Source organism: Sorex araneus, chromosome 2 (assembly GCF_027595985.1).
Source record: "Sorex araneus isolate mSorAra2 chromosome 2, mSorAra2.pri, whole genome shotgun sequence".
In the NCBI taxonomy this organism is placed as follows: Eukaryota; Metazoa; Chordata; class Mammalia; order Eulipotyphla; family Soricidae; genus Sorex; species Sorex araneus.
This window is the reverse complement of record NC_073303.1, coordinates 199,166,537-199,193,541: the sequence shown is the minus strand read 5'-3', so window position 1 is coordinate 199,193,541 and position 27,005 is coordinate 199,166,537.

Genomic DNA, 27,005 nt, shown 5'->3' with positions numbered 1-27,005 from the left:
CTGTAGACCTAAATATCCTTTGTTCTTCTGGAGAATGCAACTCCTCAGAGCTCAAAGAGAGACTATGAGAAAGCTTGTGTGGTGGAGAGTTTAGGAATGTTGCTTTTGAGTTGTGTGTTGTGCCGAGAATGAAATGTTTCTTGGGGATTCCAGCCCTGCCTTTCTTTCCATTTCCTTCTTAGGTGGCATTAAATTCTCTAGGCTTGTCTATGGATGCAATAGAAAACTAGAACAAATCCTTGATGTGACTTTTGCTAAAGTTTCTCTTGCCTATTAAAATAAGATTATTGGGAGCAGAGGTGTTTTGAGGTATCTATTCAATTTGTGATTGAATTATCTAGAAAAAATAGCATCCAAACCTAGAGAGAGGAAGAGAACATCTCAGATAAACCATAGTTTTATGTTGGGAAGAAAATGCAGATATTTAAGCTATTAACACAGGGTTCGCAAAACGGGAAAATCCCTAGTGAAGCTAGATCAAGGACAAGTTCTGGGAAGGCTATTTGGCTTCTGGAAGTCAGAAAGATGTCACTGAACTTGTCAAAGTTACACATCTCTCTTCCAGTATACTCCTGTCTGTCTTGTGTGACTGACCTCCAGGAGGAGGGTCTAGAATTTAAACACCAGTATAGGTAAGTCCCTTCCCTTCTAACAAGGTTTCTTAGGGGCTCACTCATCAATTCACACAACAGTCTCCATTAGAGAGATGAGAAAGTCAATGTGCAAAACCATTGATTGGCCTTGAGGGCGCCTCACAATGATGCAGAACAAACGGTGACCCTAAACCAGGATGGTTGTAAATTGCTCCAGAGTCCTTAGAGCTCTGTAGATAAAGAAATCTTTGGGGTGATGAAAAGCAACTGTATGTGCAATTGTTTCTGGCTCTTTGCCTTATGCAGGAAGGGAGAAGGCCAAAGGGGAATCTCAAACCATCAGCCTTTGCAAATGTTCTTTTTTCACAGCCTGGTCCTGAAACTGCTTCTTGGTGCAGTTTGCAGAGTGAAATATCCAGGAACACTACATGCGAGGATTAGGAGTGCTTGGCAAACAGATTTAAGAAAATACCTAGTTTGGCATGTACACAGATGCTCACACACACACACACACACACACACACACACACACACACACACACACACTCTACTCCTACCTCTTCTTACACCCTGACTAGAACCCTGTGAACTACTTCCAGAATAACAGATGTGATGTCAGCATTAGTCATTTCTGTATACTGGCAGGAAGAAATGGAGGAAGTTGGGCACGATGCAAGGAGATGGGAAAATTTCAAAGTGAAAATCACGTCCTTTGAGCAGCAGCTGAGAGATCCATCCACAGAGTTCTTCTGTATTGAAGTAGATGCTCCCTACCCCATACCCCCACAAAGCTGTTATCATGGTATACACCTCACGTGGTCCTGAGATGCCCAAGACTTGGATTTGAACAGTGGAATCTTGATGTTTCCAAAAGGATACAACCTTAATAGACCCACCCTCTTACAAGAGGTTAGAAACTCCTCTGAAGTCCATGCCAGGTACAGGGAGAAGAGCAAACTGCAGCTGACCATCTCTTAGACAAAGCCTTCCCTTACCTGGAGTCAACTGGTTTTATCTTTCAAAGGTGCTTTTCTAAAGAGCTGAAAACTGCCTCACTGCTCAACATACAAAATGAATTTGGCTTCAGGGCTGACCCATCCCACTGCCCAGGCTGTCCACCGCACAATTTCAGGGTCATGACTGATGGCAGAAACAAGCAAGAGGTTGAGTCGGGCCATGACTGCATGCCCTGGTTGACCATGCTGACCTTGGGTTTCTTTCTGATGCTCTGCTTCCTTATCTGCCTCTGGATGGTGATACTTTCCTTCTGCAGTTGGACTAGCCATGTCCTCAGAGACTGCTATTCTGGCTTTGTGCACTATGGAATTTAAGTGCATTCAAGCTCAACTATGCAAGTTCCCAGTCTTACCTTAAGGCAGCTATTGTGGAATAGAAAGGAAGTGATAGTGTGGTGCTCTTTCTTAAAAACTTTCTAGAGAGTTGGGGAGATAGTACAATATCAGAAAGGTGTTTTGTTCTCTACACTGCAAACCCAGGTTCCACCCCTAGGACCCAAATGGTTCCTCAAATCCTGCTGGGAGTGATCCCTGAGTGTAGAGCTAGGAACAAGTACTGAGCAATGCCAGATGTGGGGCAAGACCCCACCATAACTTTCCCACTGTTTCCAATGCAATTAAGGTCTTTTAAAATGTCAAATTTGCAGCATCACCAGCTTTAAAAGTATCATATTTTTCATTTTAAGTTCTTAGAATCACAAACAAAAAAGGAAAAAGTGATAAATGCTTTCATTCTGACCAATTTTATGTTAGTTTTATAATATAAATGCCACTATTTTCTTTTTTTTTCTTTCTTTCTTCCTTTCTTTTTTTTTTTTTGTTTGTTTTTCAGGTCACACCCAGTGATGCACAGGGCTAATTCCTGGCTCTGCACTCAGGAATTACTCCTGGCGGTGCTGGGGGACCATATGGGATGCTGGGAATCGAACATGGGTTGGCCTTGTGCAAAGCAAACGCCCTACCTGCTGTGTTATCACTCCAGCCCCCAAAATGCCATTATTTTCTAAGCCACTGATATTTTGTTTGTATTACCTGGTCAAGAATTCAGGTTTAAAATACAAAGCCAAACACATTTTGAGGAAAAATTTAACTTCTTAATACCTTCAACTCTTAAGAAAAAAATCTGTTTTTATCATGTGGCCACTGTAAATTTCCATTTTTGGAAAGAAAGAAAATTAGCTTGGACTGAATTGGTGTGCACACACTTAATATTTCTCTGAACAAAGAATGCACTCATGTAATAACAGTAACATAGCTTTTAAAATAAAATGCTATATAATTGCCTTTCTATTTAATACGGACTTTCTCCTGGGAAGCCCAGGAGAAAGCTATTGAAGAATTAGCTATTAAAAAAAAGCAATTGAAGAATTAGCAAGATCTGAAAAGGATAGGTTCCTGAAGATGACCACTATTGTTAAATATAGAATCATTTGGACTGGAGCGATAGCACAGTGGGTAGGACATTTGCCTTGCACACGGCTGACCCCGGTTCAATTCCTCTGTCCCTCTTGGAGAGCCCGGCAAGCTACCGAGAGTATCCTGTCCACATGGCAGAGCCTGGCAAGATACTCATGGTGTACTTGATATGCAAAAAAAACCAGTAACAACAAGTCTCACAATGGAGATATTACTGGTGCCCGCTTGAGCAAATTGATGAACGATGGGACGACAGTGCTACAGTGCATAGAATCATTTGACCCTTTGGTGGTTGGTGTGAAAAATGCTTTCTCTACTTGGTTGAGTTTTGGGGTCTTGACAATTAATTTATTCATTTTAAACCTAACACTTTATTTTGTCATGATTGTTATTGTAATAACAAAGGTCACACTTGTGTGTGGTTGTGGTGCTTGCCAAGGTCCACCCACTTAAACTGTTGTGCTTGTGCACACCCAGCTGGGGTGGCCCAGGAATCACCTATTTTTTGCCACACCAGTGTTCCCAAAGAGGAGAGCTTTCAGGACCTAGCTTGAGCTTGGCGCATGTGGGAGCACAGGGTATTGAATTCGTGGCCTTACATTTGCAAGATAGGCACCATTAACCACAGAACTATTCCCAGGTGCTCTGAATCTTGGTAGTTTAAATGAGGCACTTGGGCAATGGTGGAGAAGACGGCCCATGGAAAGAGTTCTGCTTCATGCTCAGGGCTACATGTTTGTCCCAAGATGAGATCTTGAACAAGCTGGCAACACTCCATTCTCTTTCATTGTAAAATATTTGCAGTCTTCCTGGGGCCGGGGTTGGGGGGAGGGGCGGGCATTCGGGCAATAGACAGCATTTATACTGGGAAGTTTTCAGTGTCTAACAGAACCAGCCTCTTTAACACTTTGTGCCATGGATGCAGAGATGGGTGGGGCCACCCGAAGGGCCTGTGCACTTTCAACTACCCTTTTCCCCAGCTCCACATCTCTGTAAAAATGAGTCTCGCCTCCTATGAATTACGAGGTCAGAGAGCCAGGCTAATTCTTAGCCTCTGTTCACCAGCAGTGGCAGAAACACCTGTACACTGCAGTGTGTGTGTGTGTGTGTGTGTGTGTGTGTGTGTGTGTCTGCTGTGCACCCCAAGTGTGCATGCATGTGCAAAATACATTCAAAACATATTTACTTGCTTGAGTTTCTCAGAAACCTAGTTTTACTTTGCTGGCTGAAGGGCTTGGAGACGTCAAGGCTCAGCAGTTTTTGTGAACAGCAATGCTGACATGTTAAAACCAAGGAAAGGAAGGTGTTGCCTCCTCCCTAGGGGGCCACATGAGATAAAAAAATTAATCAGAAGCCAGTGAGGAGCACAGTGGAACTGCAGAGAGCTGGATTCTCCCTGGGCCCTCTTGTACGCATGGATGTCAGAAGAGTCAAAGCACCCCAAAGTGATGGGGAGCTAAAATGGAACTATAGTCCATTATTTAATTGTGGTGTGTGTGTGTGTGTGTGTGTGTGTGTGTGTGTGTGTGTGTGTGTGTGTTGGTGGGGTAGGGTGGGGAGTTGGGCCACACCTGGCAGTCCTCAGGGCTTACTCCTGGCTCTGCACTCAGGGATCCCTCCTGGCAAGTTTGGGGTATCAAATGGGGAGATTTGGAGCGAATCCAGGTTGGCCATGTGCAAGACAATCACCCTATCTGCTGCACTATCATTGCAGCCTCTAGTCTTTTATTTTAAACAAAATGGGTGGAGTAAGGGATAGAAACTTTGGGACAGTCTAGAACAATAGTTATTAAATCCTGATGTGCACAAGTGCTTGAACTCTGGGAGCGAGGAATGAATGAAATCACCATCCACATCCTTATCTCCCAGGATGCCCTGTTCTTTCCTCGCAGATTCACACGTATTCCTCCTCAGCCCTCTTGGCCCTCTCTGGAGACCCAGTGACATTCCACAGGGTATCTATCAGCTTGCTTTCAAATAAAAAGCACCACTTGGAATCTCACTTCAGTTGGGGTGAGTCCAGCATCCTAGGGAAGCAAGAATCTGCCAAGTTTATCTCTCTCTCCTGGTATTCAGACATTTAATCAATGACACTTGCTTTGCCAAGGTTGTAAAAATGAAACAATGTTCCAAGTGCTAAACCTTCATTTGGGCCCTGAAGTAATGAAAGTGCATGGGTTGGAGTTCAAAGCACAGAGTAGCTAACTCTAATTGCACGTGTGTGCAGGACAGCGCGGCCAGCAGTCTGCCATGGACCCTGAAGATGGGCACTGAGGCACACACCTACGGTTAAATTACTAATGATTGCGTCCTATTTGATCGAGAACTTTCAGGGCTGTATCCACTTCCGGTCCATATTTCTTTCCTACACTTTGTATTTGTATTCATTAAACTGTGAGGTTGTTGGTGCATTTAGCTACCTGTGTAAAGTCATTCTTTCTGTGGCCATCTTACTGCTTCCAATTCCAACATTTACAAGCTCTTTATCATACAATTTAGAACCCAGGAGCACCTGCGACCTCCCATCCCCAGAAATGAGAAAGTGTTGCAGTGTCTTCTATTTCGAAGCCAGCCACGATCCTGACTTCCTCTTGCCCTCGCTGGCGGGCTGGGGAGAAAGTTTGCCCACTGATCATGCTCAGGGTGCAAAGTACAAGGGGACTTTGCTCACGGGACATTGAAGCTCTTTGTCTCCATAGACCAGAGAGATTTTCTATCTGAACCTTTCGTTGTGTGTGTGTGTGTGTGTGTGTGTGTGTGTGTGTGTGTGTATGTGTGTGTTTGGGATAGCTTGTTAATTTCTATCAAGAATATGATGTGGCTTCAGGAAGACAAAAGAGGAGTCATCATATCTGAATATACCTGTCATGCCATCTCTAAATTGGGTTCCATAATCCCACTAGATGTGGGTGCACAGTGAGAAGGACCCCATTTCTGTGGGTCTGAGTAAGAAGCTTGCGTGGAAGGGTGCTACGTGCACACAGCCTGAGGGGAGTTGTCATTCCCTCAACCCAGCCCCAGCCCCACCCACTCCCAGCGTCCAGAGCCAGGAGGACAGCTGGACTCAGTAACTCACTATCTCCCACCCATTGAGATTAAATAAAAGCAGGAGACACGAATGCATTATGCATGATTTTCTTTGTAATGGAATCCAGAGTACGTCTGAAGCCTCTGTATTTCAATACTAGCTCTGACCCAAAAAAGAAAAAAAAAAAGGAGGGGGTGAAAAAGGAGGATCCAGTACATATACTGGTCCATGGGGGTAAGGTAAGGGGGTAGCTGCAGAGTCTGTCTGAGGGTAGGAGACACCAACGGTAATTTGTACCCAAGAAACTTCGATGGCAGATGAAAAGAGCAAAAGCCTAATTTAGGCTTCAGGAAATTTTTTCCCCAGCGTTTTCTTTTTCATTTTTTTAAAGGAAGACTTATATTCTAACTCTAACTGATATAAAGCATAGGTTTCTTTTTAGACATTGTTTGACTAAGTCATTTGGGGGAGTTTATCCTGAGTGTAGGGGAGTCTGGTGGAGTCAGGGGCTGGGGGCAGTAATTCTTTTGCAGGAGAGAAATGGAAAATAGCCCGTGGGTGAGTTTGGTCCTTGAATACACTTGCTTTGTGCGTTAGCAGACGGACACCCTTTTTTGCTTTCCAGGACTCTCAGGATCTGGTCAGAGGTTGACACATAGAGGGTCTTGTCCCTGTGTCTGCTTGAAAAGGAAGCCCTCCCCCTCCCAAGACATCCAGCTGTATATTTGTTCCCAAGAGCTGGTGACAACAGGCAAACAGCTGGAAGCAGGACACCCCCTAGGGCACAGAGGGTTTGCAAAGCCTCCCTGGAAGAGGACTCTGCATTCTGGGAGTGAAATAAAAGGAATCGGAGGATGTGTGGGAAGTTTGTGTTGGAAGAAGCTTGTCTAGCCCGGTAGTGATTAAAAGATTATAAATTGTGTTTTGTCTGAGTGGCTTGCATGCTTTTCCAGGTTATTCCCGTTTCAGGCCCTGCTGCGCTGGCAGTTTCTAAGCTGACAGGCCGGCAGTCCCACCTCCACGCCTCCCTGCCTTCCCGCTCACCCAGCCACCCCGGCTGCGTCTGGTTTGAGTCCCAGACAGTCCCGGGAAGGGGCTTTCGGGAGCTGCTCCCCGGGTAGAGTGAGATGGTTTTTTTTGGGTTTGACAGGGACAGTCTGGGCCGTGAACACTCAAACACAGACAGCACAGAGGGTCTGACTTGGCTCTTCCTGCCTTCCGGTTGCATCCCAGGCGCAGGACAGGTACGATCTCTGGCCCACCCACCACCCTGCAGATTGTCCTTTTGCCTACCCGTGACTCTGTAGCTCAGAAGCCCCTGGCTGTACCATCCAAGTGCCCCACAGTGCTGACCATCCATGGTCTGCACCCGGTTTGTGACCGCAAATCCTGTAACTTGCCGTCTGTCACCCTGGGGGTGGGGGTGGTAAACAGGAAACTCTCCCTGTGGACGAGCTGGCTGTGCAGAAACTCATGCTCTCCTAAGCAGTTTTTTTCCGCTCCTTCTCATCCTCTTGCTCTGCCTTCTTCCCTAAAGCTTTATGACTGTGGTTGTAACAAGACCTGTGTGACTTGGATTAATGAACCCTCCAATGCTATTCCTCTTGCCACTGGGGATGAAATGAAAAGGGCCAGCAGAAAAGTGGTTTTTTGTTTGTTTGTTTGTTTGTTGGGGGGGTGCTGTTTGCAGTTTTTTTTTACAAAGCTAAATATTGTCTTTCATTTGATCTGGAAAAGGGGCTCTTTGGTTTTTACCCAGATGACCTGGAAACTTTAGCCACGTGACCCCTGGATAGATTGACACGAGTTCTCAGGGCAGCTTTGTTCCTAGGCAACAAGATACACAAGTAAGTTGATAGCTTGCTGTCTGTGAATAGGGCCCCTTCTCCAATCCTGACTTTTGTTCAGAGGGCCAATTCCATCCACAAGTCACATCTCTCCCACCTTATCAACTGATTGCCCAGCTTACTAAATAGCGGTCTAGCCACACCCTTGCTGTTATTTCTAGATTGCACATCCTATTCCACTCCAAGGCTGAGCTGTTGCAGCTGCGCGGTTTTGGATTTCTGGTAATTTAGTAATTAAGTCCAGAGAAATTTCTGCCAGAAGTTTCGTCACTGCAAGCTCGTACCTCCGGTTACTGGGCTCTATAAGATAGTGGTCACCACGGGGCCACCGCTGCTGCCGCCACTGCGGGAAGGTAAAACCTTTCCCCTCCCCAGTGCAGCATGGGGTCGCAGCTCAGTTCACAGTCCAGAGGCATTTCTGTAAGAAGCTGCTGGGTGTCGAAAGTAGTTATCAGGCCTCCGGGATCATGGTCTTTTAGGAGCAGAGGAGCTGTTCATGTGCTCTGGGTCTACTGCAATGTCCTTTTCAACTCGTGTCTAAAATTTTTTTTTTTTTTTTGCTTTTTGGATCACACCTGGCTCTGCACAGGGGTTACTCCTGGCTCTGCACTCAGGAATTACTCTTGGCGGTGCTCAGGGGACCATATGGGATGCTGGGGATGGAACCCGGGTCGGCCACGTGCAAGGCAAATGCCCTACCCGCTGTGCTATCACTCCGGCCCCTCTCTGTGCTTTTTACTGTGAGCTGCGCTTGGGAAGGTGGGTTGCTTAGCATTCTTCAACCTTTTTGTAACCTGTGAACAGGGAAAAACAGGAGTGATATTTTGTGGATCAGCTGATGTGTAGCATCCCACTTGCCTCATAGAATATAGCATTTTCGAATCATAAACCATGTAGCCCTTTATATTCTGAGTGAAAATTTGCACAGATGGTTGGTCTATGACCCACAGATTGAAGAACATGCTCTTCAAAATCAAACATGTACTTTCCCGCAAGATGGAGAAATGGCAGATTTTGTTTTCCCCCAAGGCCTGCTGTTTTCCCCCAAGCCCTCCCACTGAGTTTCCTCTGTGCTGGGGCCTCCCTACATCTCCATGGCCTGGGTTTCCCCTTTCTACAGAGGCAACAGACAGATAGGAACAGGGGCCTCGCCTCACGGTTTTATATTAAAATTAAAAGCTCTGCTACTGTGTTAAAGTAACATGCTTATAATTGTGTAACATTTGTGGTTTTGATGCAGTTACTTTATCTCACCATCACTAGAGAACCCAAGGTTGTCCACCAATGTCCTTATGTTGCATCTATTCCCTGTCATCCTCCTCCCCACGTACCCTTGGCCTCTCTCCCCCTGTATCGTCAGTTCTGTGATCCAATTCCAAGGGTTTGTTATCATTCAATAGGATCTGCGCCTTTTCGTTATCTATATGCTGCAGAAAAATGAAATCATCCAGTGTTAGTGGTTCTGCTGACTATTTCACTTAACATGATGTCCTCCAGTCCCATCCTTGTGGCAGAAAACTGCGTGATTTCATCTTTTCGTGCAACTGAATCATATTGCATTTCATTGTGCCTCAGCTTCTTTATCCACTCATCGTTATCTGCATCATTGGACATTTGGGTTGCTTCCATCTCCCGACAGTGGGCCTCAATGCCACCATAAACAGAGCTGAGCATATTCTTTTTATTCTTTTTGTGTTCTTGGGAGAGGTGAGAATGAGCGAGATCACAGGTTCATATGGACTTACAGCCTCATTTTTAAACATTTTAAAAATTTATTTATTATTATTATTTTTAAAAAATTTTATTGAATCACTGTGCGATACAAGCTTTCGTGTTTGGGTTACAATAACACAATGATCAAACACCCATCCCTCCACTAGTACACATTCCTCACCACCAATATCCCGGGTATACGCCCCCTTTCCCACCCTCCCCCTAGCCTCCATGGCAGACAATATTCCCCATACTCTCTCCCTACTTTTGGGCATTATGGCTTGAAACACAGACACTAAGAGGTCGTGTTTGGTCCTTTATCTACTTTCAGCACACATCTCCCATCCCGACTGGTTCCTCCAGCCATCATTTTCTTAGTGATCCCTTCTCTATTCCATCTGCCTTCTCCCCTCCGCTCATGAAGCAGGCTTCCAGCTATGGGCAATCCTCCTGGCCCTTGTATCTACTGTCCTTGTGTGTCAGCCTCATGTTATGTTACTCTATATTCCACTAATGAGTGTAGTCCTTCTATGTCTGTCTCTCTCTTTCTGACTCATTTCACTTAGCATGATACTCTCTCTCCATGTCTATCCATTTATAAGCAAATTTCATGACTTCATATCTCCTAACAGCTGCATAGTATTCCATTGTGTAGATGTACCAAAGTTTCTTTAACCAGTCATCTGTTCTCGGGTGCTTGGGTTGTTTCCAGATTTTGGCTATTGTGAACATGCTATGAACATATATAGAGCTTCATTTTTACCTCTACCTCCTTCAAGGTCTTGTCTCCAACAAAAAGTCATATGATGGGAATGCATTGTATTAGGGCTTCCATGTGCCAATTTTTGGAGCATACAATTTCTTCCGTAACCCACCATGAGCTTATCCTTTGAAATGTCACAGATGGAGGGTTGCTGTATGGTGGATTCTTACACACAAGTAGCAGCAACCTTGGGTGATTCACTCTTCAGAGGAGCTTAGGCAAGGGATGGAGAGAGGGATGGATGAGAGAGTTGGTTATAAAATCCAAATGGGGTGGGGAGAGAGAGACAGAAAGAGAGAGAGACACAGAGAGACAGAGAGACAGAGACAGATAGAGACACAGAGAGACAGACAGAGACAGAGACAAAGAGAGAGAGGAGAGAGAGAAGAAAGAGGTGAAGATACATACATGAGTTTTCAACATTTGGAGTGTCAGGGGCTGGAGTGTAATTCACAAGACAGATTCAATAAAAATATAGAACAGAGAATCACAGTTTATAATAAAGTTGGCAACAAGAAAAAGCAACTTTTTATAGCTTATTGGTTTACTATTTATACAGTTTTTATTTGGGATATAGAGATGAATAGAAAGGAAAGTGGGAAGGGAGGGGATAAACACTTCCTATTCCTTTTTAAAAGCAAGGGAAGAAATTGAGATAAAAAACTACAAGCTGTAAAAATCTCAGCAGCTGGAAAACTTAGAGCATTTCCTTAGGTCTCACTGTAATTGCTACACAGAATGGAGATTCTGTTTACATCTTGAATTAATCGACTTATTTGTCCATGTGACATTAGGAGACTCAGTCAATTATGATCTGCAGTCTCAACTACCTACCTGTTTATCCCATAGAATAATTCAATAAGAGAGAAAGACAGTTAAAAAGATAGAGACAGAGAGAAGAGACACACAGAGACAGAGTTTTTCTTTGCAATTAAATGAAATTCAAAGTCTCAAAGGCACATAATTCATTTACAGTGGCATATAATCTGAGGCTAATTAATTGTATCTATGTATACATGTATACAATAATATGCATAAAGAAATCAATCCATGTTCATGTATTTGGGAATAACTATGAAATAGTGTGGGGACTATTTGCAAGAATTGGTAATGCTGGGAGGACAGTATGAGGGGGCATGGAGAGAGAATGACCTCATCTTAAAGACCCATTGAAGCCACAGGTATAAATGGCTCTTTCCCCTGCTCTTTTCCTGGATGGCTAACTCAATGGTAGGCCAAGATCAACTATACTTGAAATTTTTTGTGAAACTAATTCTGTCACTGTCACTGTCACTGTCATCCTGTTGGATAAAAATCACATTTAGTAGAGTGGGGAGGATGAAGAGAAGAAAGAGTCATGAATTTAGATAAACAACAAAAAAGCAAAAAGCAAAAAACTAAGCCTGAACTAAAAAAGGGACTGGAAATATCTTCTATTTATAGTCAATGTTGGGCTCATTACTTATTCTTCATTATTCCAATGGCTGACCTCAGCTTAGAATTTCTTAACTTTTATAAAAATATTAATGGAAGCTCCATGTTCATCTTTCAAACTCTTGCACTCAGGTGGAATACGTGGTGACCTCTTTTGAAATTATTGTAAATACTCTAGCAATTTTTGACTTTGGAGTTTTTAAATAGTGTCTTGCTTTTCAGGTGAGACTAGTACTCAGCTTTCTGAGTAATTAAAATGAATGCCAACAAATAAACATGTAGATGCACAAATGGGACATATCCTGTGTCTTTGAAACTCAAAATCTAATAAAACAAGGGGCCCAACATCTTTGAAATGCATTCAGTGAAGACTGTGTCTCAGTGTCTTGGTCTGCTTTGGATGCTTTGACAAAATAATATACAACTAGGAGCTTCAAGTGACAGAAACTTAAGTTTTAAGTTCTAGGTACTGGCAGTCCAGAATCTGGGTGCTGGCATATTTTATCGAAGTCTCTCTCTTCCAAAGAGAGGGTTCTCTCTTTGAACCCTCACGTGGCAGAGCTATGAGTGCTCTGTGGGAAGAAGCGTGCCACATGAGCTCTTCTTTCACTCATGAAGACTTCCCTCTCATGACTTAATTACTTCATAAATCCTCCACCTCCTCATCCCATGCTATCCTAGTCCAACCCATTGGGAAATAGGATTCCGACATATGAAAAAAAAATTTCCTTTGGAGGGAGGTCATTCAGGCCATTGCTGGATTCAGTAATTTCACAATAAAATGTGCAAATGAGAGTCCCCGAGTTAGAACATTATGACCACAAATGTGACTGTATAACATTAACCCAAATGGGGCCCATGTTGACTAGGGAGTCCCCCTGAGTCTGCAGGATCCTATGTCCTCGATGCTGGCTCCTCTTATATCATGAGCAGATACTGAAACAGATGACAGCACCATTGAAATGTGTGCCTTAGCTGGGTCCTTGTACATTTATGATTTGATTTTCATCATTTTCTGTTCTTCAAGGTTGACTTTCTCTTTATATCTTTAAGGTCCAAAGCATGTCAGTTTAGGGTTTTTGCTATTTTGCAAAAGATATTTTGGTTTAATTTAATTTTTTAACTTTATTTAAAAACCATAGTTTACAAAGCTGTTCAAAATATGTTTGTTTTAGGCATTCAATGTTCTAACGTCAAAGCCACCAGAAGCATGACCTTCCCTGTACCATTGTTCCCAGTTTCCCACCCACCCCAAACCTGTCCACTTAGAAGATACAAAATAGCTTATTTTATATCGCTTGTTCAGCAAAATGGCGGATGGGGTTATCAAAAATTACTTCAGGAAAAGAAAACTTGTGAAAATTTGTTTTATCTCAGAATGGGCTAGAACAAAAATGACAAAAGTCATTGTCTGTGGTTTTATTGAACTGTTTGTTGCTTATTGAATCTTCTGTGTTATTATTTTTATTTATTGAGCTTAACACATCTCTCCTGTCGGACTCTGTGCCAGGCTGTTTTCACTCAGGACTCCCAGAGGGGGGGCGGGTGACACCCTCCCTGCCCCAAGGGACCCAGCCTCGGCAGTCAACCTCCACTACCCAACTGCTGCAATCCTCCAGGCTGCTTTCCGGACCAGTGGGGATATTATAAGCAGACATATTATAAGGCACTTCCTACCCATTTTCCATAATTTTCACACCATATTTGATGGAGTTCAGACAGTAGGCAACAAATTATAGAGTTATATATATATATATATATATACACACATATATATATACATATATATGTATATATGAGACCCTGGTAAGCTACTGAGAGTATCCTGCCTGCTCGGGCAGAGCCTGGCAAGCTACCCATGGCATATTCGATATGCCAAAAACAGTAATGATAGGTCTTATTCTCCTGACCCTGAAAGAGCCTCCAGTTGTTGGGAAAGACAAGTAAGGAGAGGCTGCTAAAATCTCAGGGCTGGGAGGAGTAGAGACATTACTGGTTCCTGCTTGAATAAATTGAGGAACAACGGGATGACAGTGATACAGTGATTGAGCTTAATTGCCTTCAAAGCTGTTTTCCCATCTAATATGCTGTGCTTGTACCAGACTGTTAATATTATGGTGGAACTTGGAGCTCCAGGACCTCCAGGATCTGTAGAACTTCAACAATTCTCAGTCTGCCCCCTAATGGAGCTCCAGAATTTTCAGTCCAGTGTGATCTGTGGGCCATGGGTTTGAATGGCGTGGGTGGTATCTCTTCTGAGGTTTGCTGTGAAGCTGTGAAGCTGGACCATTGTTTATGTGGTGGCAGCTGTGGGTCTGGTTTCTTGGGCTTCCAGTACTAAGGAATGGGTGGGGAGGGGGAGGCTGTCTTTCCCGCTCCAAGATAGGGCTTTTACTCTTACTGTTTCCTCTGCTTCGAGCACATTTCCCTGGATTGTTACCAGCTTTCTGCTCCTGGGGGACATATCTCTGCTATCACTCTTCAGAAAGACCTTTCCCCAATGTTTATCTAAATAGCCATTTCCTATCTCGTTCTTCCCATTCTATTTGACTTGTCTTAGTAATCTTCTGTCTGGTTGACCAGATGTCTGTGTGGCTCATTTTTTTCTCCACCCTGATGGTCTTCCTTAACATAGCAAAAACTGAGTGTGGACTTTTATTTGCACACTGTTATTCATTCAGCACCTAGATCAGGGCAAATAAGAATAGCCAGAAATAATTAAGTTAATGAAGAATGAATGAAACATGTTGCTGCAGCCTTTCCATTTGTTTCTGATCTTTAATTAGAAAGGTTGTCCCTGGATGTCAGGTGATGAGTAAAGGGCCTCCCACACTTAGAAATGAATAGCCACGACAGAGGATGACATGTGTATGAATGTCCACTCATATGGAAGATTGCCAAGACTAATTATCAAATATTTCCTGGGACTACTATCTAGCAAGTCCTAATGTGGGTTGTTTTTGTGGGGTTTTGTTCCACATAGTTTTTGAGGTCTTTTTAGGTCAGTTCATATATATCATCTAATACTCTGTCAAATTCATCATCATTCATATCTGATGGCTTATTTTAACACATAGGGTTTCTTCATAGGCCTGTTTTCTTAAAGTCTCCTGCCCATAATCTCTGCTGAAAGAGGAGATGCTCAAGTGGCTCCGCTGAGCACAACCATCATCACTGATGGCTGGAGCAGAATTAGACACATGCCTCAATGCCCAGTCAATCCTGTTGCTGGCTAATCACCAATCAGCTTCTCACGCAAAAGTCTGAAATATTGTGCCTAATAGATTCACGGCATGAGTATAGTATTCAGAAAAGAGAACAATGAAGGAAGAGGAGGAATAAAAAGAGACTCTGAAATAGAGAAAGGCGGAAGAACCTGGTGTTGTTGAGAAATGGAGAAACTTCCCGAGAGTTTCCTGGCTCTGTGGACCAGCTGTATATTTGGTTCCTCTCTCTATCAGTGAGATCACTTTCGTATCCTTATAATAACCCACACTGGGCACCTGACTTCTTCCCACTTTAAAATTGAGCCAGAAATTCACTGGGGGGAAAAAACCTACCAGGAAATGCAGCTCAAGTACAATTTCATTGGGAGTAGGAATTTAGCAAATACATTTGAAAGAGGGGTACAATATGTCCATTACAGGGATTAATTTGAGAAAAACTAGAGCTATATAATTAAAAAATGATTAGTCATTTCAAGACAGCAGGCTTAGAGAATTCAGTAATGTTCCAGACTCTTCTTGATGCAGGACCTAGTGTGTCCTGGGTCCGTATACCTGCTTTCTTGCTTCCTGCTTTCTCTTCTAACATGAAGGGCTTGGAATCTCCTGGGATGGAATCCTGGCTCCATGTCTCACGGGCTATAAAACCCTGGACACTTTGCTGTTTCTTTACCTTTATGCGCTTCCCTGAGCAAGTCTGATAGGACCAATCTTGTAAGGGTGTTGCCAAGACTGAATTGAATGACATGGCATGGAAGCGCTTGTCGATGCGCAGCCTGTACTCATGTTGCAAGGCTATGGGGATCCCTCCTCCTGGGCTTCTCTCCCCACTAAGTAACCCACAGAGTAAAGCATCCATGTGCTTAGAGTGCACCCTTTGACGTACATTCCTGGCAACATATCTGTGGTATGTGGTAGGGGCTCAACTTGGAGTGTGTTGGGAGAATAATCCATTAAGGGGGGAGGGGAGGAAATCAATAACACAATTAGGAACCATTTCATCCCGTAATGAGCCAGCTGCTAGAGAGGCCACTGCTCAGGAGTGAGGCCTCTAATGGTGCCAGCTGCCAGCTGCTCCAGTCGGCTCTTGGTCTTTCTCGGGCACAGCACATCCTCCTAGGAGGCCAAAGACCTGCACAATGTGGCAGTCCACGGCAGAGATAGTCTGTCTTCATCAACGTTATAGCACAACAATTTATTAAGACACTAAAAACATCCTTTCCCAATCAGCCAAACGCCATCAACATGCAGTTTGATGTCTTAGAAGAATGTCTTCTTTCGCTCTTCTCCTTTGTCAAGGAAAGAGTATAAAGGGCAGGGAAGTTAATATTTTTTTTTCTGTTCAGGAGGCTGGAAGAACTTAAAAAAAGTCCCTTGAAGATTTTTATCTGGGGAATGACTTGATTCCAATGCTCATCAGACAGACCCACGTCTAGAATCAGGTTCTGGTTTTTTGCCCTAGTTCTTTATTATTTTTTAAGATTATTCTTGGTTCTTCTGGAACTATACATGTGTGGCCTACTGTACATAAGACATCATGGGATTGGAGAGGTATGACGCTCATTGGCAACAGAGATGTTAGACCTTTTGCCCTAATAAAATGCCAATCTCCAGATAAGCCCAGAGCACAGTTTCAAAGCCATTGGAAGCTCAAGAAGTTACGTTCATTCTTCTGGGAGGTAAAATCACTAGACCCAAACACAATTCTTAGCTTAGTAGAAGTTTGTAAAAGATATGTCCCCCATCTATTAATTTTATTGTAACAAGAGGTGCATTTCATAGCTTAAAATGAAACAAACCAACAGAAACGACAGGAAAAGTGGAGACGGGAAGCAGTTGAAACCTAGTTTGATCTTTTATCAGGTCTTCCTACAGCCTTTCTCCTAAATTCAGGGAAGGCCCCTGCACAGGGTTGACTTGGGGGTGAGTGTTCCAGTCACCTTTTAGACTTGTTGTTTCCTTAGCACCACTCAGATACCCAGAGACAGGCAATCAAGTCTTAAATGGCTCTTGGAGGCTGAGCACCTGCCCCTGCCCACAACACGAGCATGTTTCTCCTTTTCCTTTCCATCTCATGTCCTCAAGGGGAAAAAGCACTTAAAAGTCTGTCTTTCTGGGGTTCAATTCACATGGCCCTTTCTCGTTTCCGAATACTCCAGAGGAACAAGAAACAGTGTCCTAGAATAAAGTTATTGGGGCGCCCTTCCTGCTGCCTTGTTCCTTTTTCCCTTGGTCTTGCTCAGCTCTGTGGTGATGCATGCCGTGCAAACCTGTGCCCACCTGTCTGTGGGGGCCTCAACCTTTTAAACCAAGGAGCGAAGTGCATTTGGGATACTCTTTACCACCCACTACCATGGGACTAGCATGGCATCAGCCATCAGTGGTGGGTTCAAATTTGAGATGCCTCTAATCGGGGTTTCTAATCGTCTCCCCCAATCCCCACTAACTGGTCATATACTTGCTTTTGCTGTATATTGAGAACGAGAAATCATAGCCAGGAAGCTCAGATGAGTAAATAAATAAGGCAATTAAAACTAATGCTTGACAAATGACATACACTCATCACTGGGGTTAGGAAAACATCTCAGTTCTCACATCAGAATTACATTATTGCAAGTGGTATGGTTTGGGTCCCCCCCCCCTCCTAGTTTTCATGCATTAACTATCGCTAGAGACAGGATACAGGATGTACTGATGATCCATTACTGTGCAGGTCCCTGAATTGCATTTAGTGTAATCGTTACGCTTGTGTTTTCATACCTGCTTACTTGACTTGTTGCTTTGGTTTAAGCTTTCTTTCCTGAAAGACCTTGAAAGAAGAATGCTTAGGTCCACTGTTCAGGGCAGGAAGTCAGCACAAAATATTGCCATCTCCCTGGCCACTTGTTTGTTAACTTATTTTCTCATCAGAGATGATGGATTATCTGAGCAGGATTTGCTCAGATACACTTGCCTTTTGTGTCAGGATCTGAAAAATTTTCAAAATCAGAAGTAGCATACATTTTATTTATGTAGTTATAAATGAACAATATAGTTCCTTTCAAGGCTTCCTCTCTTTTTAAAACTAAAGTTCTAATCACCAATTTGATTTGGTGATATATTTAAAAATATTTTATGGAAATGTCCACTCACTCTTCTCAGTATTTCCCCAACTCCTTGAGATAAAAGTACTGTGACTCTATTTATGGTCATGACTGTGGCCTAAATGCTTCCAGTGTTCTTTTTTACTTTTATTTAAAAAAAATTTTATTGAACCACTGTGAGATACAGTTACAAAACTTTCATGTTTGAGTTTCAGTCATACAATGATCGAACACCCATCCCTCCACCAGTGCACATTCTCCATCACCAATGTCCCTAGTATCCCCCCTTTTCCAACTCCCCCTGACTCCATGGCAGACAATTTCCTCCATACTCTCTCTCTGCTTTTGGGCATTATGGTTTTTATGGTTTGCAATACAGATATAGAGACCATCATGCTTGGTCCTTTATCTATTCTCAGCACACATCTCCCATCCCAAATGATCCCCTCCAACCATCATTGACTTAGTGATCCCTTCTCTATCCCAGCTGCCTTCTCCCCCAACTCATGAGACATGGTGCTGGGGGATATAGGAGTAGCTGTGCTTCAATGGAATCGCCTAGAACAGACAATAACCCCGGGGAACCACTTCTATCAAAAAGTTCTAGAAAACTGACTTAGAACCCAAACATCCTAACTTCCTAAATTTGAATTTAGAAAGAGTTTTAACATGTTCATTTTTATCTTTTCTTAAAAAAGATTTTGTTGTTGGTGGTTTGTCCTTAGGCTCACCTGCCCGTGCTTATACCCCTGACTCTCGCTCACGGGTCACTCCTGGTGGTGCTCAGGGATGTTGATGTTAGAGATCAAACCCAGGTCAACTGTGTAAAAGGCAAGCATTTTACCCACTGTGTTATCTCTCTGGACCCTCTCTAATGTCTCTTTATCACTTTTCTCGGTTGAATCATCTTGACTTTGTGTTGCCCTTGATCCTAATGAAGTGCACTCAAACAGGGTGAGGGTAGGGGGCTAGGTGCCCCTTTTGTGAAGACCAAAGGAGTGAGTTAAAGAAGGTTTAAATTTTTATTTTAGGTGGTGTTTAAAGAGAAAAGCCAAAAGTTATGCATGGGGGAAAGTACACACAAACACACAGATACAAATAGAGAACACACATACAAGGCAGGAAGACCAACAGTGATTATAAATGGAGAGCAAGGAGCCAGCAGAAGCATCAGGCTTAGAATTGCAGACACAGGGCACGAAAGAATAATTGCTGGGGAAAAGATGTGAAGGATCAAGGTCCCAGATGAAAGGGTTATCTACTAAAGTGATATGTCTTCTGGAGGGAGAGGGGGAAGGAAGGGTGACTAATATCAATCTAGAGGTGGGGAAAAGCAAATGAGAGAATAGCCCTTGATACTTTCTGCATTATGGTAAAGAGAAGCATGAAGTCATCTGCAAAGTTTCAGGCAGGGGGAGGGTAGAAGGGGACCTCCAGGGGGGCATCGACTGGGGTGTAGGGCAGACATAGGAAGGAATGCATCACACACTGTCTTTTATTTGTTACTGGCAAGTCTAGCAATGGCAAATAGCCATTCCCCTAAATATCCTAAGCTAAGTTTTTTTTCCATAAAAAATTCTGTGCAGTTGGGGATCAAAACTGCAGAGGAGAATGGGTAAACAGGAAGAGAAATAGGTGTTTTCAGTCATGTAGAATTGTTCAAGTGTGCACAATAGTTAGAGGGTCCCCTCATCTTGATTCCCTTGCAATAAGAAAGTGACAGGGTATCATTCTGCTTTGTAAAATGACAGGTGAGAAGCTATCAAAGCTCTCCTATTGTTTCCATTCTAAGCCTATTATGTAAGACTAGATCTGTATATGGTCTGGGACTGGTAGAAAAAATTGCACCATGAACAATAAATAAATGGGAATAATAATTATCAAATGCATTTTTTTCTGAATTTGCAAACCATAAACTCTGCATCTGACTCTATAATGCTATTCAGCAAGAGAGTGTTTTAAGCTAGGTCTTTTAAATAATAATGTTGGCTGTCTTTTTCTGGACATATGAGGTTTAATTCTGACTTATGCATTTGGATACTTGGGAGTCTTGTGAAAGCACAGTGACTCTTTTCTCTCAGAACTGAGCTAATTCTGTAGAAGCTTTTGACTCAACTACTCATGACCTATTCCAGGAAATGCATTATGAAGGAAACAGCAGATAACAAATCTCCAACTTGGGAAGAATTGCTTCTGGAAACTGCAGGGCACAAGATAAGGCTTAGTCCATGGGAGCTGCTTTTATCCAGCCCCCCACTCAAATGATGTAGTGGGCTCTGAGTAGGCTGCGTACACGGAACTGATAAACTTTGCACTACATTAATTAAGAATTCTATTGCTTTAATAGCTTGCCTCCAAAGAATGACTAATACTAAGGATTTATTATGTGAACAAAAAATGGGCTATGTAAATTTTATAATGGAGCTCTGGTCATATTAAACCATCTCCAAATGTGTTCATGTTTCTCATAGCCAACCAATGCTACATAGAATGGTCATATCATAGAAACCCATGGGGTCTCTACTAAGTGTAATAGTCAACTTGCCCTCAAGCTTAGAACTTGTATGGTGCTTCTTTATCTTTGTATATATTATTCTTTTTTTTGGTGGGGGTAAGGGTTGGGTCACACCTGGTTGTGCTCAGAGATAAATCCTGGAACTGCTTGGGGGATCATATGTGGTGCTGGGTATTGAACCCCAATCGTCCACATGAAAAGACCGGAACCTTACCTGCTGTAATATCTATCAAGCCCCTCTTTGTTTGATGCTAATTTGTCACTTGATTTTCATGACATCCCTGAAGGAAGAAATGACTGCTCCCAATTTATCGATGTAGATCCCACTACACTATCTATCTCTCTGCATCAATGTGAAAAATGAATGTTTCTGCAGAAAGGCTAGGACAGGGTGGGTACGTAAGCATCAAAAGATATGAACAAGCTCCATCAGACAGAGCCCCCTGCCCTCAGCGTTGTCTTGGTTCTTCCTGTCTGTTCTATTTCTTGTGCTGGATCTTAGCACTCAGCTACCCTCTTGCCCATACTATTATTCTTCCTGACTCCAGTAGGCATTTCTAAAGAATAGTATTTTAATTTGTTCCCTGGTGTAGATGCTGGGTTAGTGCCCATCACTGCACTTTTTTGTTGTTGTTATCATTCTGAGCACTGCCAAGTGGTGTCAACATTTTGCAATTAGAAACTGATGCCACAATCAATGATCAACATACTTTGCTATATTTTCTAGTGTAAATGCACTCACTCTTTTCTGTTAGGTGCTGACTAGTATTAGGTATCGATCAGTTGAACTGTATTGATATCTTCACAAGATCTATTGTATGTGTGTATTGTAATGTATGGTTCAGCTCACTAGGAGGAGTGACAATGTCTCTCTTTACAATGACAGCTCAGCTGAAACTTCCCAGTGCTTCTGGTTTTCCATTATTGTTGCCTTCATTGTCATCATCATACCCATTGTTTCTATGACATAAACTGTTCTAAGACATTAACTCATTTCTCCAAAAATCTTAGGTAAATATCCCTTTTGAAAATGAGACTGACGCACAGTTATGCATTATTTACCCACGGCCACACAATTTGTGCATTGAAGTTGGATTAGACTTAGCAACATGACCCTTGAGCTAGATCTCTTAAATGTTGCCCATTAATTTTCTCAACATCTGGTGTTAAAAGACCTTTGACAGGAGCCAAAGAGATAGTACAATGGTTAGGGTGCTTGCCTTGCAATCCACCTAGGATCGATCTCCAGCACCACATATGGTCCCCCAGTCTAATCAGAAGGGGTCTCTGAACCCAGAGTCAGAACTAAGTTACCGTCTTCCCTGCAAAAAACAAATTAAAAAGACCTTCGAAATAATGATAAATGTAAAGTTTTCCAATGCTTTGATTTGTATACACCAGCTTTTAGTGTATATAAATAAAGATAAGCACATTTCTGCATATTGGTTCCCTACCAGGGTTTCTTATTCCATGCATAGTTTATTAGCATGCCTAGCCAATATTATATTGAATTATTTGCCACTTGCTAATTCCAGATAGTCTGTCAGTTGTATATTGCCGCATAAACAGCCCAGACTTAAACACCACAGGAACTTGGTTGTTATCTCTTGTGGTTCTGTGGGTTGACTGGCTTCGTCAGGTAGGCAATACTCACCTGGAGTCTCCTGTTTGGTTGTGGTCAGATGATGGCTGGGACTGGTGTTCATGGAACTTTATTCACTGGTATATCTTAGCTACCGCTGCCTGTTGGAGATTGGGATCTCAGTGGTGCTATCTTGCCCACATCCTCCTCAGGTGGTCTGAAACTTCCTCGAAGCACAGTGGTGGGATATCAAGTGCAAACCTCACAGGAGGTCAAACAGACGTGTGTGATGTTTCTGATGACCTCTCCTGGGAAGCAACAGTCTTGCATTCAGCCTATGTTCATTGTAAGTAAGGTACAAAGTTTCACCCAGCTGCAGAGGGAGGGCATTCAAGCTTCTGTGGCAGGGCGGTCAATGTCCTTGTAAGAAGGATGGATGCCCTGGGACGTATCTTGGTGGTCATCTTTGGAAAACTCCCTCAGTCGCCGACACTAACTATTTCCTCCAGGTCTTTCCTGATTCTTTCAAGTTTTATTTAATTTATTTATTTTGTATGTGAAGCAAGATAGATTTTATTGAAACTTACTAGATGTGAGGAGAGAGAAGAAAAGGAATTACATGGTTCAAGAGAGATCACAAGGTGCTCTAGAGTGCAAGAAACAAAGGGGGCACAGAGAAAAGCAGGCAAAATATATGTTCAAGGGAGAACATGGGCTTAAAGAGCAAGCTGTTCTTTCAAGTTTTAAACAGTGTCTTTGATACACAGAATATTTAATTATGTTGTATGTATATAATTACTTACATAATTAATTGCACATATCCACTCAATTATATAATTATACAATTTCATTTACATTAATAATGATAATTATTTGAATGAACTATCAGTGTCTTTCTTTGTGATTTGTTCTCTTTCATTTCTTTTCTAAGACATCATTACCTTAATTCACACATATGTGGATTATAAGTATTTAGTCATATATATGTGTGTATTTAGTCATATGCATGTTATTTTCATAAACCATAATATATTTTAGACTTTCATTTGTAGAGTATGGTGGGGGTCTAATTTGTGTGGTCTTCACAGTCCTTGGACCCAAATTCATAGTTATTAGACAGTAAGGTATCTATAATATGCTTTTACTGAATTTGTTTAGTTTTATTGCTATTTGGTTGTACTTTTTTCATTTCTTGGCCCCCTTGCCCACAGTCTGCTTATTTTTAAAATTATGTATTTTATTTCCATTTTTGGCAGAAATGCTTTTTAGCAGGTAAATTATTATAATAAAGTCTACGTTTTAGCTGCAATCCCCACCCTTTTGTACTCCAAATATAAATACCTTAGAAGACATTGTGATAACCCAATTCTTTATGTTGGTATGGCATAGTAATTTTTTTGTTTTTTTATATAAATAAAATACTTACCATTCTCATGTATATAGTTCATATTTATTAGTGACGTCTGGATGTTTGCAAATGTCTTTATTTGCTACTTTTTTAAAATCCCACACATTCTTCTAACTTGAATTTCCTTTTTTATATAGATTGTGTTTTAATAGTTCTTGTCATGAAGAGCTAGGAGAATAAACTTACTATTTTTGTCTAAAATATTGCTAATTAAAGACATTATTTCATTCTCTCTTCTGTTGTGTAAATTGGGATCTTAAAATCTAACTGCAATAGTTTGATGCACCTTCTTTAAATATATTCTTTGTGTCCTTGGCCTTCTCCAATATCTCTACTTTGTCTAAATATAGGTCTTTTTTTGACTTGGGTTCATTTAGTGTGAGGTCTCTTATGTTTCATAACTTCTGATTTATTATTGCCTCTTTTAATATTGCTTCTACCTCATTCTATTTATTCCTTCTAGAATTAATTTCTTCCAGATTCATGCTAGATTCATCTTCAATTTACCATATTTTTACCTATTTTCCATCTCTCCTTGATTCATAATGTTTAATTTCCTCGACATTGACTTTCAGATAGCTTTCTTCATTGTTATCCAATTTACTGATTAATTCATCCATTGAGTTTAATTTAAGTGTCTTATGTGATTATTTCTAGGCACTCTCATTGGTAATTATTAAACTTTTCATTTTGGGGCTCATTGATACTTATTTTTACCTGTTGAGTTTTAGTTTTTATTTTATACTTTTCAGCCTTACATCTACATTTCTTTTCAGATTTTCCTCATATATTTCAATGACCTATATTTCTGTTTATTGAATTTTCTGCTTTGTTTAGGATGGAGCATTTGTTCATGTGTTTTAAAATTCTTTACTCTGTTGTCATTTCCCGTGAGAATTACAAATTGTGTGGCCTGAACCCTCTGGCGTACTATTGCAGTTTCCTATTTTGGATGTCCCAGTATCTCAGGAGCCTTGGAGAACGGAATGTTAAATTTTCATTCAAGGGTTTATATACCACTGAATTTTACATATCCCTACTGTACCACGGAAGGGGTACAATGCTGCCTTTACCCTATGCATCATGCTGATTTAGGATTTTAATTTTTTTTTAAGTTTATTTTCTTTCTATAAACTTTTTTGAGTAAAGGTAACCTTCCTTGCAATCTGCTTAATCAGATAAAGGAAAGTTGCTTTGGTCCTTTGATAGCTGCCATTGTGTAAATATCTTAGTGTCAAAATTCCACCTTGAATGAGAAGGCGCAATTCTCAAATCCCTAGAACCTCCTCTCTCAAAGACCTTTTCCTGCTCTCACTGACCAGCAACAGTTTCAGTTTTAATTCCTCACAGAGGTGACTCAGTTCCCTTCTCATTTCTGGAGTCTGTGATTGTCTCCTTACTTCTTGGGCAGAACTGTATATTTAACTTATTATTACTAATATCTTCTCCAGCACTTACCTTGCTTTACAACAGTGGCTAGGTCTACTCTGTTGCCCAAAGTAGAGGTATTTATCTGGAAGGTTTATGTGAATCTTGAGGGAAGTATGGAGTTTGGCTTTCCCATGACTAACTCACCAGCCAGCTAAGGGTTTATTCAATTTACCGGATTACTTATGGGTGATTTTTTAAAAAGCCTCTTATGGTATTAACCTTGGATGATACACAAGCGAGTCCTTCAGTGTGCTCTGTGTAGAAGAAGGCTGTTTTCTAAAATAAGATTGTAGAATATTTATGTTTAATAAGAACTATGGACTGGAGCAATAGCACAGCGGGTAGGGCATTTGCCTTGCATGTGGCCAACCAGGGTTCGATTCCTCCGTCCCTCTCAGAAAGCCCGGCAAGCTAACCGAGAGTATCCTGCCTGCACGGCAGAGCCTGGCAAGCTACCTGTGGTGTATTCAATATGCCAAAAACAGTAACAAGAAGTCTCAAAATGGAGACATTACTGGTGTCCACTTGAGCAAATCAATGAACAATGGGACAGTGCTACAGTGCTACAATAAGAACTGTTTTCAAACACTTAAAAAATGATGGGTTAAATTGATTTGAGCAAAATTCTACACTGCCAGGTTTATCAGAAGAGAAGAGAGTAACATCCACCTTTCATGTCACTCCTGAATATCAAGTCGAGCAGGAAAGGATCATGTGTAAACTGAGTTGCAGATGTGGATATGGGCTAGAAAGTAGAAAGCCAGAGTTCTGAGTTCTGAGTTCAAAGGAGAAAACAGTTGGACATTGCTTTACTTATTTATTTTGAATTTGCAGGGTTTTCTCCTTGACTTGGTTCCAAGCATCTGCCTGTCTTTTTAGTTTGAACTTTTTATTCTTACAAGTAAAAATTCACTTGGATAATTTTTATAATTTAAGGAAAACTCTCCTCTGCTATACAGGACAGGGACTTATTGGTGCATCCAACTCATCTTTTACATTTTGGATTTATCTCAGATCCGCTATCCTAGGAGAGAAGACGCAATATGGCATTTTCTATTGTGATTATCGGGAAAACCTGGCCTATGATCATAGCTAACTTATACTGAGTATTGGCTACCATCCAGACATCTCTCCACCAAGGGTATACACTTTGCCAGTCCGTGAGGCAAATTCTTTGGCTCACCCCATTTTACAGATGATAACCCTGAGTCACAGAGAAATCAGGTACTATCTCTTTCCTTGTAATTGGCATAACATTGGACAAGATAGAAGCTTACTGCTGGGATCTAAAGCCCAGATTTTTTTAGTGTTTATCTTGAGTGGTAGAAAAACAATTTTACCTTGATAGACATCTAACAGATTTATTAGAAGAAACCCATTCTGCCAACATTTCGATATTCACGCCTCTGACCTTTCAGTTGCCTTGTGAAGTGAGCAAATGGGTTACTTTCTTAGAGTCACTACTCTATTTTCCTCATCTGTTCAGCAGAGATACCTTTTTTGACATGTCTACTTCATAGGACAGTCATAGTGATTTGACACCGTGAAATAATGTACATGTTATGTAATATGTGGACCACAACTATTGTTCAAGGAGCACAGTTAGGTTTCCTTCTTTACTTTTAATGTGGATGCAAGTGAAGGTCGTGAACTTGGTCAAAGACAGTGTTGACTGAAGTCTGGATTCTAGGTGTAGAGTTGAGACCAGGTGCTCCAGGGTGTCCGGGATGATAGTGAAGTTTTCCATCCCTGTTTCAGTTCAAACACCAGAACTGGAAGCATTTTTGTGCTTAAATTCAGTTCTAGTCTGGATGTGCGGGTCGCTCTGCTAAAGTCATTAGTAATGTCTTCTATTCCAAAAGGATTTCATGAGAACATGAGAGTCTTTTGTCAACAGAACAGTCCCTTTTCATGAACTGTTAGTTTTTTTTATTATTATCCTTCCCACCAGA